The sequence below is a fragment of the Salmo salar genome, chromosome 16, assembly GCF_965601325.2.
Source record: "Salmo salar chromosome 16, fSalSal1, whole genome shotgun sequence".
In the NCBI taxonomy this organism is placed as follows: domain Eukaryota; kingdom Metazoa; phylum Chordata; class Actinopteri; order Salmoniformes; family Salmonidae; genus Salmo; species Salmo salar.
This window is the reverse complement of record NC_138306.1, coordinates 53,014,351-53,032,494: the sequence shown is the minus strand read 5'-3', so window position 1 is coordinate 53,032,494 and position 18,144 is coordinate 53,014,351.

Here is an 18,144-nt window from a genome sequence, read left to right as displayed (position 1 = left end):
TTTGACCAAGAAGGAGAATGATAGAGTGCTGCATGTGATAGAGTGCAGATTACCTGGCCTCCACAATCCCCCGACCTCAACCCAATTCATTCCCAGGCTGTGTCACAACCGGCCGTGATCGGGATTCCCATAGCGCGGCGCGCAATTGAGAGTTTGCCTGGGGGGTTTGGCCGGGGGGTAGGCCGTCATTGTAAATAAGAATTTGTTCTTAACTGACTTGCCTGGTTAAATAAAGATTTTAAAAAATTAAAAAGAGTGAAGAAAAAGCGCTCAACATATGTGGGAACTCATTCAAGACTTTTGGAAAAGCATTCCTCATGAAGCTGGTTGAGAGAATATGTGTCCAAACTTTGACTGGTACTATATATATATATATATATATATATTATTATTATTATTATTATAAAAAAAAAAATTCTTCATCTGAACCCTTCCCTTCTCATTGGATTTGAATAATAGAAACCTCACAGCCTACGATAACAATCCTACTGCCAGTGAGAATGTAGAGCCTGTTTGATAATGTTCTATTCAAAGTATTATACAAATGTTTAGTAACCTACCTCTGTTACGGTGTTGGTTGGTTTTTTCATTTCATACATTTCATACATTTCATACAAAGCCTGCTAATATCTTGACAATGCTGCCACCTGCTGGTGCTGAAGGGTTCTCTCTCTTTCTCACTTTCTCACCTTCTCCCTCAATTCAATTCAATTCAATTTAAGGGCTTTATTGGCATGGGAAAACATATGTTAACATTGCCAAAGCAAGTGAAGTAGATAATAAACAAAAGAGAAATAAAGAACAAAAATTAACAGTAAACATTACACTCACAGAAGATCCAAAATAATAAAGACATTTCAAATGTCATATTATGTCTATGTACAGTGTTGTAACGATGTGCACGGTGGCAGATGTAGGTATGGGCGACATGGGCAGTCGCCCAGGGTGTAATCTTGCAATTTCTGGGGGGGAATGGTGACATTTGCGCGATCGGTTTTCTATCGCTCATTTGCACGTCATGTCAATGATATCATGTCACCGTGTGGGACTGTGGGTATATTAACCTTGTCGCAGTGGGCGCCCTGATTCTGGTTTGTGAGCTAGGCAGGCTACTGCCTGGGAAGGTCTCCCACTCAGAAGTACGAGATGGGGAGGGGGACAGGGGTAGGTTGACCTCAGGTCTCCCCACTGGAATCCCGAGGTAGGAGGAGCGGGGGAATCTATCAAATAGTGCATCTCTAACTTTGTACAGTACTAATGCAATTAGTAAAATCAGTCACACTACGAAATGCTACCAAATAAGTCACAATTCATTCATAATACTGTGAATATATAGTTTCACAGACATATTGTTAGCATTTTTTTCTGGTTTGTGCGAAATCGTTAAGAATAATATAGAACCAGTCTGCACACCACCAAGGTGAATTGGTTTAGTCTTGACTCTTGGTTGACAGTGTTGGCGGATGGGGAATGTATTGATGCCAAATCAACACAAACGGATAAGAAAAGGTCTAAGCCATCAGTGACCAGTTTAGGAAAAAAAGGAAAGAAGAGGAGAAACGCGCAAAAGATAAAGGTATGCAGCTATGTCATCTCTTCATGAGTATAATATTATGCATGTAATGAAATAGGCTAGTATAAAACGTATGGTTGTTAGCCTATGTTGCTTTGCTATGCTATTACACATAGGGCGACAATATTCAATAACTAGCTTACATAACATTGGATATAATTTCACACAGTTTCATCATGATAACGTGTGTAGCCTGCAGCAAAACGATTACAACCTAACGAGCACATTATTGATTTGGTTAACTTTCATTGAGGTGACATCGTAAAGGTTTCCTGTGATTGTATTGTCTAGGTCCTGGGCTCAGTAAGGGGAATTTCCAGTGCTGTAGGCTAACTTAAAATATGTCTATATTATGCTGATATTTTGTATCTTTTGTGATATATTGGGTCTTCAGGGGTGTCTTATGCCTAGAATTAGCCAAGGAGGTTGTATGGTTCATTTGGTTCCTATTCTGAATGTTTTATAAATTGTGCATAATGACATGTATATTTAATTGTGCAACAAATGTATTTAGGCTGTCAGACTCATATACTGTATTTTAATGCAAATTCAGGGGCACTTCTGAAATATTTTGGAGCACCCTCTGGCACTGGCCAGGATAAGGAGCCATCCACCTCCTCGGTCACACAGACCTCTTCAGAAATGATCTCAGAGCCTCAGGATGAGGAACCATCCACCTCCTCAGTCACACAGACCTCTTCAGAAATGATCTCAGAGCCTCAGGATGAGAAGCCATCCACCTCCTCAGCCACACAGACCTCTTCAGAAATGATCTCAGAGCCTCAGGATGAGGAACCATCCACCTCCTCAGTCACACAGACCTCTTCAGAAATGATCTCGGAGCCTGAGGATGAGAAGCCATCCACCTCCTCAGTCACACAGACCTCTTCAGAAATGATCTCAGAGCGTCAGGATGAAGACCCATTTGCTTCCACTTCTCCCAAACAGGATTATTCAGGTGTGTTTGTGCGCGCACGTGTGTGTGTGTGTGTGTGTGTGTGTGTGTGTGTGTGTGTGTGTGTGTGTGTGTGTGTGTGTGTGTGTGTGTGTGTGTGTGTGTGTGTGTGTGTGTGTGTGTGTGTGTGTGTGTGTGTGTGTATGGGTACACGCACATGTGTTTATGTGTGCATCCCTGCATAACATAAACAAAATAAATACTTTTCCTTTTGCAAAGTTTTAAGTTTCCAAGTTTCTATTGTAGGTAACAATGATGATTGTATTATTACTGGGTATGTATGTGGAATGTTCCACCAGTATAAATGCTGTGAATAACGTGTGTAAACTAATGCCCATGTGCTCTCCATTAGAAATACCTGTAGCAGCAAATCCTGCTGCTGAGGATGAACCACTGTCTACAGACCCTGTCTACAGACCCTGTCTACAGACCCTGTCTACAGATCCTGTCTACAGATCCTGTCTACAGACCCTGTCTACAGATCCTGTCTACAGATCCTGTCTACAGACCCTGTCTACAGACCCTGTCTACAGATCCTGTCTACAGACCCTGTCTACAGACCCTGTCTACAGACCCTGTCTACAGATCCTGTCTACAGATCCTGTCTACAGACCCTGTCTACAGATCCTGTCTACAGACCCTGTCTACAGATCCTGTCTACAGACCCTGTCTACAGACCCTGTCTACAGATCCTGTCTACAGACCCTGTCTACAGACCCTGTCTACAGATCCTGTCTACAGATCCTGCTGACTGGCCTTCAGTTCTGACTGACAGAATTCGGACACAACTAGTTTGCAGAGGACCAAGTGAGGTACCACCTAACTCTGTTTTCCCAAGGAATGAGAGTGATGGAAGAAGTTGCCACCACCAGTATTTCAGGAAGACCTTGGTGAGTGGTGAAACAAACCCTAGAAGTTGGTTGGTGTATTCTGAAAGAAACAACAGCCTCTTCTGCTTCTGCTGCAAACTATTTTCTAAGAACAAAATTAATTTAACAAACTCAGGACTGACAGACATGCAAGTTATTTGCTGACTTCACACGACAGCAGTCCAGAACACCAAAACTGCATGAAAACACAGAAAGAACTGGCAATGAGGATAAAAAAAGGGGAAACAATTGATGAGCATGAGATGGCACTTATGGAGGTTAAGAGGATAAGATGGAGAAAGGTGTTGACACGTCTGGCGTCTGTTGTGTAGTCTCTGACAATAAGAAATCTGGCACTAAGGGGACACACAGGAACACTGTACTCTCCATCAAATGGACATTTCCTCAAAGAGGTTGAACTGATGGCACAATTTGATCCAGTCATGAAAGAGCACCTTAACCGTGTCCAAAAAGGGACCTCGAGTCACACCACCAGCTACCTTGGCCACCAAACACAGAATTAACTCATTGATTTGTTGAGCAGCAAGGTCATTTCAATAATGGTGAGTGACATCAAGCTGGCAAAATTCTTCTCTATCATTCTAGATTGCACCTCAGATGTCAGCCACACTGAACAGTTGTCAGTTGTGATTAGAATTGTGTCACTGAAGGAGGAGCCCCACATAAAGAAAATGTATGGAGAAAAATGTTTTATGAAATGTACGCATTCACTACTGTAAGTCGCTCTGGAAAAGAGCGTCTGCTAAAATGACTAAAATGTAAATGTAAAGGAACATTTTATGGGGTTTTTGGAGGCAGAGGAGTCCACGGGCCAACATTTGGAATCCCTTATTCTCAAAAGATTAGAGGAGATAAAAAATCATTTTGAGGACTGCAGAGGACAGTCTTATGATAATGGGGCCAACATGGGAGGCAAAAACATGGGACCAACATGGGAGGCAAAAACAAAGGTGTCCAAGCCAGACTCCTGGAAATGAATCAAAGAGCTCTATTTGTACCATGTGGGGCTCACACATTGAACCTGGTTGTGGCTGATGCTGCTAAAAGTTCTGTAGATGCCACAGGTTTCATTGGCATGTTACACAAACTGTACACCTTGTTCTCAGCCTCCAGACAGAGATGGGCCATCCTGAAAAAACATGTGGACATCACTTTGAAGATGTGGACTGAGACGAGGTGGGAGAGTAAAGTTAAGAGTGTTTAGACACTGAGGTATCAGGCAGCAGCGGTGAGAGAGGCACTGAGGTATCAGGCAGCAGCGGTGAGAGAGGCACTGAGGTATCAGGCAGCAGCGGTGAGAGAGGTACTGAGGTATCAGGCAGCAGCGGTGAGAGAGGTACTGAGGTATCAGGCAGCAGCGGTGAGAGATGCACTGATTGAGGTGAGGGATTAAACCAAAGACCCTGTGATAAAGATTGTCCTTGTCAGAGGAGGTGGGATCATACCGCTTCAGCGTCTGTACAGTGGTGTGGTATGACATCTGGAGCCAGATCCAACATGTGATCAAGCTGATGTAGTCTCCCAGTATGCATGTGGATGTTGCAGTCAGTCTTCTCAGAAAGACAGAGAGAGGTCTCAGCAACTACAGGGCAACACAAACGTCAGCCGAGGATATTTGCGAGGGTATGAATGTAGAGGCCGTTCTACAACAAAAAAGGCTGAGGTCCACAATGCGGCACTTCATACGAATCATTTGATCAGATCAAATCAAACTTTATTTGTCACATGCGCCGAATACAAAAAGTGTAGACTTTACTGTGAAATGCTTACTTACAAGCCCTTAACCAACAGTGCAGTTCAAGAAGAGTTAAGAAAATATTTACCAAGTAGACTTAAATAAAAAGTAATAATAAAAAGTAACACAATAAGAATAACAATAACGAGGCTATATACAGAGGGCACCGGTACAGAGTCAGTGTGGAGGCTATATACAGAGGGCACCGGTACAGTCAGTGTGGAGGCTATATACAGAGGGCACCGGTACAGAGTCAGTGTGGAGGCTATATACAGGGGGTACCGGTACAGAGTCAATGTGGAGGCTATATACAGGGGGCACCGGTACAGAGTCAGTGTGGAGGCTATATACAGGGGGTACCGGTACAGAGTCAATGTGGAGGCTATATACAGAGGGCACCGGTACAGAGTCAGTGTGGAGGCTATATACAGGGTGTTACGGTACAGAGTCAATGTGGAGGCTATATACAGAGGGCACCGGTACAGAGTCAGTGTGGAGGCTATATACAGGGGGTACCGGTACAGAGTCAGTGTGGAGGCTATATACAGGGGGTACCGGTACAGAGTCAGTGTGGAGGCTATATACAGAGGGCACCGGTACAGAGTCAGTGTGGAGGCTATATACAGGGGGTACCGGTACAGAGTCAGTGTGGAGGCTATATACAGCGTGTTACGGTACAGAGTCAGTGTGGAGGCTATATACAGAGGGCACCGGTACAGAGTCAGTGTGGAGGCTATATACAGGGTGTTACGGTACAGAGTCAATGTGGAGGCTATATACAGGGGGTACTGGTACAGAGTCAATGTGGAGGCTATATACAGGGGGTACCGGTACAGAGTCAGTGTGGAGGCTATATACAGGAGGTACCGGTACAGAGTCAGTGTGGAGGCTATATACAGGGTGTTACGGTACAGAGTCAATGTGGAGGCTATATACAGGCGGTACCGGGACAGTCAGTGTGGAGGCTATATACAGGGGGTACCAGTACAGAGTCAGTGTGGAGGCTATATACAGGGGGTACCGGTACAGAGTCAATGTGGAGGCTATATACAGGGGGTACTGGTACAGAGTCAATGTGGAGGCTATATACAGGGGGTACTGGTACAGAGTCAATGTGGAGGCTATATACAGGGTGTCAGGTACAGAGTCAGTGTGGAGGCTATATACAGGGTGTTACGGTACAGAGTCAATGTGGAGGCTATATACAGGGGGCACCGGTACTGAGTCAGTGTGGAGGCTATATACAGGGTGTTACGGTACAGAGTCAATGTGGAGGCTATATACAGGGGGTACCGGTACAGAGTCAGTGTGGAGGCTATATACAGGGTGTTATGGTACAGAGTCAATGTGGAGGCTATATACAGAGGGCACCGGTACAGAGTCAGTGTGGAGGCTATATACAGGGGGTACCGGTACAGAGTCAGTGTGGAGGCTATATACAGGGGGTACCGGTACAGAGTCAGTGTGGAGGCTATATACAGAGGGCACCGGTACAGAGTCAGTGTGGAGGCTATATACAGGGGGTACCGGTACAGAGTCAGTGTGGAGGCTATATACAGCGTGTTACGGTACAGAGTCAGTGTGGAGGCTATATACAGAGGGCACCGGTACAGAGTCAGTGTGGAGGCTATATACAGGGTGTTACGGTACAGAGTCAATGTGGAGGCTATATACAGGGGGTACTGGTACAGAGTCAATGTGGAGGCTATATACAGGGGGTACCGGTACAGAGTCAGTGTGGAGGCTATATACAGGAGGTACCGGTACAGAGTCAGTGTGGAGGCTATATACAGGGTGTTACGGTACAGAGTCAATGTGGAGGCTATATACAGGCGGTACCGGGACAGTCAGTGTGGAGGCTATATACAGGGGGTACCAGTACAGAGTCAGTGTGGAGGCTATATACAGGGGGTACCGGTACAGAGTCAATGTGGAGGCTATATACAGGGGGTACTGGTACAGAGTCAATGTGGAGGCTATATACAGGGGGTACTGGTACAGAGTCAATGTGGAGGCTATATACAGGGTGTCAGGTACAGAGTCAGTGTGGAGGCTATATACAGGGTGTTACGGTACAGAGTCAATGTGGAGGCTATATACAGGGGGTACTGGTACAGAGTCAGTGTGGAGGCTATATACAGGGGGTACCGGTACAGAGTCAGTGTGGAGGCTATATACAGGAGGTACCGGTACAGAGTCAGTGTGGAGGCTATATACAGGGTGTTACCGGTACAGAGTCAGTGTGGAGGCTATATACAGGGGGTACCGGGACAGGTCAGTGTGGAGGCTATATACAGGGGGTACCAGTACAGAGTCAGTGTGGAGGCTATATACAGGGGGTACCGGTACAGAGTCAATGTGGAGGCTATATACAGGGGGTACTGGTACAGAGTCAATGTGGAGGCTATATACAGGGGGTACTGGTACAGAGTCAATGTGGAGGCTATATACAGGGTGTCAGGTACAGAGTCAGTGTGGAGGCTATATACAGGGTGTTACGGTACAGAGTCAATGTGGAGGCTATATACAGGGGGCACCGGTACTGAGTCAGTGTGGAGGCTATATACAGGGTGTTACGGTACAGAGTCAATGTGGAGGCTATATACAGGGGGTACCGGTACAGAGTCAGTGTGGAGGCTATATACAGGGGGTACCGGTACAGAGTCAGTGTGGAGGCTATATACAGGGGTTACTGGTACAGAGTCAGTGTGGAGGCTATATACAGGGGTACCGGTACAGAGTCAGTGTGGAGGCTATATACAGGGGTACCGGTACAGAGTCAATGTGGAGGCTATATACAGGGGGTACCGGTACAGAGTCAGTGTGGAGGCTATATACAGGGTGTTACGGTACAGAGTCAATGTGGAGGCTATATACAGGGGGTACCGGTACAGAGTCAGTGTGGAGGCTATATACAGGGGTTACTGGTACAGAGTCAATGTGGAGGCTATATACAGGGGTTACTGGTACAGAGTCAGTGTGGAGGCTATATACAGGAGGTACCGGTACAGAGTCAATGTGGAGGCTATATACAGGGGGTACCGGTACAGAGTCAGTGTGGAGGCTATATACAGGGTGTTATGGTACAGAGTCAGTGTGGAGGCTATATACAGGGGGTACCGGTACAGAGTCAGTGTGGAGGCTATATACAGGGGGTACCGGTACAGAGTCAGTGTGGAGGCTATATACAGGGGGTACCGGTACAGAGTCAGTGTGGAGGCTATATACAGGGGGTACCGGTACAGAGTCAGTGTGGAGGCTATATACAGGGGGTACCGGTACCGAGTCAGTGTGTGTGGGGGTACAGGTTAGTTGAGGTAATTTGAACATGTAGGTGGGGGTGAAGTGACTATGCAACATGTGAGCAAGCTGACTATGATGAGCCTTTGAGTAATGCCCTGAAGAAGCTGGAAGTGACATTTTTCAACGTCGTTGTTGATGCTGCAACCTCAGCCCTTCAGGAAAGATTTTCCACATTGGAAAATGTGGGAGAGAAGTTTGGAGTGCTGTCAACCTTCCAAAGTCTCTCAGATGAGGAGCTGACAGAACAATGTGAGGCCGTTAGTGTGACACTGCACTATAAAGAACACTCAGACTTGGATGGCAGAGAGCTTGCACAGGAACTGAAGAACTTGTCTGACTTGTCATCGAAGACCATGACCCTGCTTGAGCTGCTGCTATTTATACATGAAAGGGAGCTCTCAGAAATGTATCCAGATTTGTGGACTGCTCTCAGAATTTGTCTTACTCTTCCAGTGACCCCTAGCTGAAGCAGAGAGGAGCTTTTCATAGCTGAAGCTCATCAAATCCTACCTGTCCACCATGTCACAGGAACACCTTAGTGGCCTTGCTGTCATCAGTATTAACCATACAGTTGCTGGGCAGATTTCTTATGATGATGTAATTGATGACTTTGCATCAAGGAAGGTCAGGGTTTAGATGGCAGTTGTGCAATTTAGTTTGTGTTTCTTGTTTCAATAGTGCAATAGTGTAATAATGAAGTTATCTTCTTTATAAGTGTTATTCTACTTGTGTGATATAGAATTTGTACAATTGAGTTTTATTTGTGTTTTTTGTTAGCAATAGTGTAATAGTGTAATAATTATATTCTATTTATATACTACAATTTGTTTCTATTTGTCTTTTACTTCTTTTTGCTATTTATGAGTCTTATTTTGTATATATTTTTATATATATATATCGTTTCAAATGTTATGATTATTTATTTGTTTTGTTCCAAATGTCTGAATAAAAATGACATTTAGTGCAGAAGGCTGGTGGCAAGAGTACAAAAGGGGAAATAAATAAACATAAATATGGGTTGTATTTATAATGGTGTTTGTTCTTCACTGGTTGACCTTTTCTGTGGCAACAGGTCACAAATCTTGCTGCTGTGATGGCACACTGTGGTATTTCACCCAGTAGATATGGGAGTTTATCAAAATTGGGTCACTCTCTCACACACAAACACACACACACACACACACACACACACACAACAAACACAAATACAAAATTTCCTCCTGTATTTTGCAAGCTTTTCATCCTTGTACCATGTGTGAACTTTAGTCACTGTTACTAGCCAGCTACCACCTGGTGCTCAACCCTGCACCTTAGAGACTGCTGCCCTATTACATAGACATGGAATCACTGGTCACTTGAATAATGTTTATATACTGTTTTACCCACTTCATATATATATATATACTGTATTCTAGTCAAGGCTCATCTTATATTCCGGACTCTGACATTGCTCGTTGAATATTGTTATATTTCTCCATAACTTTCTTTTAATTTGTTGGATTTGTGTGTATTAAGTATTCCTGGATCGTTGGAGATAGGAACATAAGCCCGTGATAACATGTGCAAAATATGTTTGCGCGACCAATACAATTTGATTTGAATCGCTATTCTTATGCTGTAAGGGACACTGGCACTTTGTGCCCATCGGTTGTTGCATGCTCTGCTCAATAAACTGTTGATATGCGCACTACGCACACACACAAACGCATAACGAGAGGATTTTACATATTTACCTACAGGAGATTGCGTCTCTCGTTACTGGTCAGTAGTATAGCGATCCTCGCTACATGACCCACGTTACAATTCCCCCTAAGTGAGTTAATCCTACTGGCGCAATGCGTAGGGTGTTGGCCTTTTGACGGGGTTCGCTTCCCTGCCACGCTGATCACCACACTGCCGTAAGAAGAGCGACGGTGGCTATGACGCCATCAGAACGCATGGCCCAGATGTGTGAAGGAGCTGACCAGTCAACGTGCCTTCCGGTTTATAGAGGTAACTGTGTGGGCCATGTAACCCTATTGATGCGTAGGTTTGCTGTCCCCGCCGTTCGCTACAGTATTTTCAATAGCTGACACGTCCTACTTTGGTGACAAGAAAGAAGAAAGGGATATATATTCATGTTATGTATCCTATTTCGCCAGTCAATCTTAATAAACTTAATTCAGTAAGTTTATTTTGAGAAACTGTGACTTTCTAAAGACGTTATAAAGAAACAAATACAAAGATACTCACGTGGTGGCAACATCTATCTTTGATAACCCTTGTATCTAGGGAAAAGGTCATGGATTTGTGTACAAATGTTCTACAAGGTTCCCACATGATGGCGCTATTTAGTCTCTGCTCAATAAACTGGTCTATGCAGAGACAGTGGTTGCTGTGGAGGCAGGTTTGGAAAGGGAAGGGAAAGGGTGGATATCAAGTCAGTTGCACAACTGAATGCATTCAACCCGAAATGTGTCTTCCACATTTAACTCAAACCCTCTAAATCAGGCCTATTCAAGTATGTGCATGAGAGTCACTGTAATGAACAGTAAAGTCTTTGACTAGCCGGTTTCTCCACTGAAAGTGTGCCTTAGTCATGGGTCTGTATTCACAAAGCGTCTTAGAGTAGGAGTGCTGATCTAGAATCAGTTTTGCCATATTACATTATAATGAATGTACAGAGGGTACCTGATCCTAGATCAGCACTCTTACGCTGAGGCACTGAATGAATACGGTGTCAGGACCATACGCTTAGTCTGTGTCCTGTCATCCACTCAGACGTCATCAAGGCCACACATCTTGAGGTGTTATGGACTACTGAGTGTTGGAAGACTTACACAATGATTTACACAACATTCAAAGACACGTCCATGACAGTGTGAATGGTCACGTACTTTAATACAAGATTTTCTGCCATAATAACTGCATCCAACTTCCTTCCTCTATTTGCTGTCAAAATACATTTTGTACTGCCATATAGTTTTCATAATACTATATTGTACCTAATGGTATCAACTGGCATCAGAATCACCTTTATTCACCAAATACATTTGCATGTACTGGAATTTGACTGGGTGAAATGGTGTCGCCACAATAAACAGAATATACAGCCAGACTATAAACAGGATATACAGACAGACTATAAACAGGATATACAGACAGACTATAAACAGGATATACAACCAGACTATAAACAGGATTTACAGCCAGACTATAAACAGGATATACAGACAGACTATAAACAGGATATACAGCCAGACTATAAACAGGATATACAGCCAGACTATAAACAGGATTTACAGACAGACTATAAACAGGATGGACAGACACACTATAAACAGGATATACAGACAGACTATAAACAGGATATACAGACAGACTATAAACAGGATATACAGCCAGACTATAAACAGGATATACAGACAGACTATAAACAGGATATACAGACAGACTATAAACAGGATATACAGACTATAAACAGGATATACAGACATACTATAAACATGATATACAACCAGACTATAAACAGGATGTTCAGCCAGACTATAAACAGGATAAACAGCCAGACTATAAGCAGGATATACAGACAGACTATAAACAGGATTTACAGACAGATTATAAACAGGATATACAGACAGACTATAAACAGGATGGGCAGACAGACTATAAACAGGATATACAGACAGACTATAAACAGGATTTACAGACAGACTATAAACAGGATATACAGACAGACTATAAACAGGATTTACAGCCAGACTATAAACAGGATATACAGCCAGACTATAAACAGGATATACAGCCAGACTATAAACAGGATATACAGTCAGACTATAAACAGGATATACAGACAGACTATAAACAGGATATACAGACAGACTATAAACAGGATTTACAGACAGACTATAAACAGGATATACAGACAGACTATAAACAGGATATACAGACAGACTATAAACAGGATTTACAGACAGACTATAAACAGGATATACAGACAGACTATAAACAGGATTTACAGACAGACTATAAACAGGATATACAGACAGACTATAAACAGGATATACAGACAGACTATAAACAGGATATACAGACAGACTATAAACAGGATTTACAGACAGACTATAAACAGGATATACAGACAGACTATAAACAGGATATACAGACAGACTATAAACAGGATATACAGCCAGACTATAAACAGTATATACAGCCAGACTATAAACAGGATTTACAGCCAGACTATAAACAGGATATACAGCCAGACTATAAACAGGATATACAGCCAGACTATAAACAGGATTTACAGACAGACTATAAACAGGATATACAGCCAGACTATAAACAGATTTACAGACAGACTATTAACAGTATATACAGCCAGACTATAAACAGGATTTACAGACAGACTATTAACAGTATATACAGCCAGACTATAAACAGGATTTACAGCCAGACTATAAACAGGATTTACAGCCAGACTATAAACAGGATATACAGCCAGACTATAAACAGGATATACAAACAGACTATAAACAGGATATACAAACAGATGTTAAACAGGATCTACAGCAATGTATAAATAAAAACAACTTAACAGGATGATGTGTAATGGGAGAAATATACAGTGCTTTCAGAATGTATTCATACCCCTTGACTTATTCTACATTTTGTTGTATTACAGCTTGAATTCCAAATTAATTAAAAATATATATATATTCTCACCCATCTACACACATTACCCCATAATGACAAAGAGAAAACATGTTTTTAGACATTTTAGCAAATGTATTGAAAATGAAATATAGAAATATCTAATTTACATACTGTAAGTATTCAAACCCCTTCGCTAAGACGCTCCAAAATGAGTTCAGGTGCATCCAATTTCCTTTGATAATCCTTGACATGTCACTACAACTTGATAGGAGTCCACTTGTGGCCAATTCAGTTGTTTGGACGTGATTTAGAAAGAACCCCCCCACCCACCCACTCTTTACACTGCTGCTACTCTCTGTTGTTATCATCTATGCATAGTCACTTTAATAACTCTACCTACATGTAAATCAAAATCAAATCAAATTTATTTATATAGCCCTTCATACATCAGCTGATATCTCAAAGTGCTGTACAGAAACCCAGCCTAAAACCCCAAACAGCAAGCAATGCATGTGAAAGAAGCACGGTGGCTAGGAAAAACTCCCTAGGAAAAACTCCCTAGAAAGGCCAAAAACCTAGGAAGAAACCTAGAGAGGAACCAGGCTATGAGGGGTGGCCAGTCCTCTTCTGGCTGTGCAGGGTGGATATTATAACAGAACATGGTCAAGATGTTAAAATGTTCATAAATGACCAGCATGGTCAAATAATAATAATCATAGTAGTTGTCGAGGGTGCAACAAGCACGTCCGGTGAACAGGTCAGGGTTCCATAGCCGCAGGCAGAACAGTTGAAACTGGAGCAGCAGCACGGCCAGGTGGACTGGGGACAGCAAGGAGTCATCATACCAGGTAGTCCTGAGGCATGGTCCTAGGGCTCAGGTCCTCCGAGAGAAAGACAGAAAGAGAGAAAGAGAGAATTAGAGAGAGCATATTTAAATTCACACAGGACACCGGATAAGACAAGAGAAATACTCCAGATGTAACAGACTGACCCTAGCCCCCCGACACATAAACTACTGCAGCATAAATACTGGAGGCTGAGACAGGAGGGATCAGAAGACACTGTGGCCCCATCCGATGATACCCCCGGACAGGGCCAAACAGGCAGGATATAACCTGAGATTTACATATTACCTCAACTAACCCCAGCACAGTGACTCTGTACCGGTACCACCCTGTATATGGTCTCACTATTGTTATTTTACTGCTGCTCTTTAATTACTTGTTTCTTTTTTTTCTTATTTTTATCTGTATTTTTTTTAACTGCATTTTTGGTTAGGGGCTCGTAATTAAGCATTTCACTGTAAGGTCTACACCTGTTGTATTGATTTGATTTATATAAGGTCCCACAGTTGACAGTGCATGTCAGAACAGAAACTATACCATGAAGTCCAAGGAACTGTCCGTAAATCTCTAGTGTTGAAAGTTTCCAAGAGCCCAGTGGTCTCCATCATTGGGAAATTGAAAAAATATGGAACTACCCAGATTCTGCCTCAGGGAGGTGACCAAGAACCCAATGACCACTCTGACAGAACTACAGAATTCCTTACCTGAGATGGAAGAACCAGCCAGAAGGACAACAGTCTCTATAGCACTTCACCAATCTTTATGGGAGCGTGGCCAGATGGAAGCCACTCCTTAGAAAAAGGCACATGACAGCAAGCCTGGAATTTGCAAAAAGGAACGTGAAAGACTCTGAGAGCATAAGGCAAACGATTCTGTGGTTTGATGAGACAAAAATGTATCTCTTTGCACTGAATGCAAAGCGCTATGTCTGGAGAAAACCAGGCACAGCTCATCACCGCCTAACACCATCCTTACCGTGAAGCACGGTGGTGGCAGAATCATGCTATTGGCATGCTTTTCGGCGGCAGGCACTGGGAGACTGGTAAGGACAGAGGGAACAATGAATGGAGCCAAATACAGGCATATTCTTGATCACAACCTGCTTCAGAGTGCAAACTACCTTTACGTTCCAACAGGACAATGAAAGTCTTTGAGTGGCCCAGCCAAAGTCCAGACTTGAATCACATTGAAAAACTGTGGAAAGACTTGAAGATTGCTGTTCACCGCCACTCCCCATCTAACTTAACAAAGCTTGAGAAAATCTGCAAGGAATAATGGGAGAAAATCCCCAAATCCAGATGTGCCAAGCTGATACAGACATACCCAAGACAACTCAACGCTGTAATCGACGCCACGGGTGTTTCTACAAAGTATTGATTCGGGGGTGTGAATACTTATGTCAATTAGATATGTCAGTGTTTAATTTTCAATACATTTGCTAAAATTTCTAGAAACATGTTTTTACTCTCATTATGGGGCATTGGTTCAGGCTGTAACACAACAAAATGTGGAATAAGTCAATAGGTGTGAATACTTTCTGAAGACACTGTGTATATATATATGTAGAGTCAGGTGTATAGGAATGTGTGCAAAGAGTAATATGCAGTTCTAGGATGAGAATATCATGGTGGACCAGGTGGCCAGTTGGTGAGGGCCACGGCGCGGGGGAAGAAGCTGTTCAGGTGACGGGAGGTTTTAGTCGTGATTGACCTGAACGGTCCGTTTGCCAAAGGGGAGTGTTTGGAAGATAGGGTGTCCGGGGTGGAACGGGTCAGTGAGGATCTTTCCTACACGCCTCCATGCCCTGGAGTCGTACAGGACTCTCGATGGAGGGCAGATGGCAGCCGATGACCCTCTAAGTGGCCCGGGCAGACACATTCCGGAATCACACAGTGATCGAAGAGGTGAGGATGGACTCGATGATGGTTGTGTAGAATCGAATCAGTATTGTCCGTGAGAGTTTTAATTTCTTCAGCTGACGCCTCAAGAAGTACATTGGCCGGTGTGCCTGTGTGTCTAGATAGGGTCCTTGAAAAATATATCTGCCATTTGTTGGAAGGGAACACAGATTATCTATCCCTTGTCCATGTGGTAAAGTAATGTGGATAATTTATATAATATTATCAATTAGTCCATGAAATACTGAGACAATACTTTTGTGTCGTCCATGAAATACTGAGACAATACTGTTGTGTAGCCCATGAAATACTGAGACAATACTTTTGTGTCGTCCATGAAATACTGAGACAATACTGTTGTGTAGCCCATGAAATACTGAGACAATACTTTTGTGCAAGTGATATTACCTTGATGAAAAATATGTTTAACTTTCCTGATTTTCCTCACTTTCGTAAAAAGAATTGGAATACATTTTTTCTTCTATATTGAGGATACATGTCCTCTCATCTGTCCCAGTGTGACATATCATTTAACCTATATATCCTATGTGTTTTGTGTAGAATAAGTGTGGTTTGTAATATTCATAAAATCCAATGCTTCTACATACAGGTACAGGTCTGCTATTAGCAGACAAAATAAGATTAGATTCCTAAAGCTGTTAACAAAATACAGCGACATAAAAACACAGGGTCACGTGTGGCTCAATTGGTAGAGCGAGGCACTTTCAACGCTCAGTTGGTCGAGCGTGGCACTTTCAACGCTCAGTTAGTCGAGCGTTTAGTTTCTCTGGGATGCAATGAAACAAGCAACACATTGTAGGCAATACTGTAACTTGGTTGTAGGCTACCATTTGGTACCAGGAAATGACCATGTTGAAATCTTCGAAGTATGATACAGTTGGGCACACATTACCACATAATTTCTTAGGAAATCCTAAGGAAATACCAGCTAGTTATAACAATGACTCATCACCCCATTCAGTTACAAATGTAAAAACCAAAAAATGGTATGTTCAATGTAACCCTCTTGGCAGATACATTGGAAACAGGTATCAGCACTCTGGGCAGGTATATAACAAAGTATGTGAACACCCCTTCAAATTGGTGGATTCAGCTATTTCAGCCACACCTGTTGCTGACAGGTGTATAATATTGAGCACACAGCCATGCAATCTCCATAGACAAACATTGGCAGTAGACTGGCCTTACTGAAGAACGCCGTCACTTTCAATGTGGCACTGTCATAGGATGCCACATTTCCAACAAGTCAGTTTATCAAATTTCTGCCCTGCTAGAGCTGCCGCGTACAATTGTATGCGCTGTTTTTGTGAAGTGGAAATGTCTTGGAGCAACAACGGCTCAGCCGCAAAGTGGTAGGCCACACAAGCTCACAGAACGGTCCGCCGAGTGCTGAAGCGCGTAGTGCGTAAAAAATAGTCTGTCCTCAGTTGCAATACTCACTACCAAGTCCCAAACTGCCTCTGGAAGCAATGTCAGCACAAGAACTGTAAGTCGAGAGCTTCAGGAATTGGTTTCCATGGCCGAGCAGCCGCACACAAGCCTAAGATCACCATGAGCAATGCCAAGCCTCGGCCGGAGAGATGTAAAGCTTGCCGCCATTAGACTCTGGAACAGTCAAAACGCGTTCTCTAGAGTGATGAATCACGCTTCACTTTCTGGTAGTCCGGCGAACGAATCTGGGTTTGGCGGATGCCAGAACGCTACCTTCCCGAATGCATAATACCAACTGTAAAGTTTGGTGGAGGAATAATGGTCTGCGGCTGTTTTTCATGGTTCGGGCTAGGCCCTTTAATTCCAGTGAAGGGAAATCTTAATTCTACAGCATGCAATAACATTTTATACAATGTGCTTCCAACTTTGTGGCAACAGTTTGGAGAAGGCCCTTTCCTGTTTCATCATGAGAATAAGCCCGTGCACAAAGTGAGGTCCATGCAGAAATGGTTTGTCGAGATCGGTGTGGAAGAACTTGACTGGCCTGCACAGAGCCCAGAACTCCACTCCATCGAACACCTTTGGGATGAACAGCAGCAACGTTCCAACGTCTAGTGGAAACCCTTCCCAGAAGAGTGGAGACTTATTACAAAGGGGAGGGGGGGGGCCAACTCCATATTAAATGCCCATGATTTTGGTATGAGATGTTCTTGGTTATGTAGTGTACATTGGAAGCAGGCATGAACCCCTCTGGGCACTTTCCTATTCTGCTTTTAGCTCAAACTTCACCATATTGATGGAGTGCAGACCAGACATTTGTCTTATTGGCTCAATCAGGATCCTAGTTCAGAATCTTTC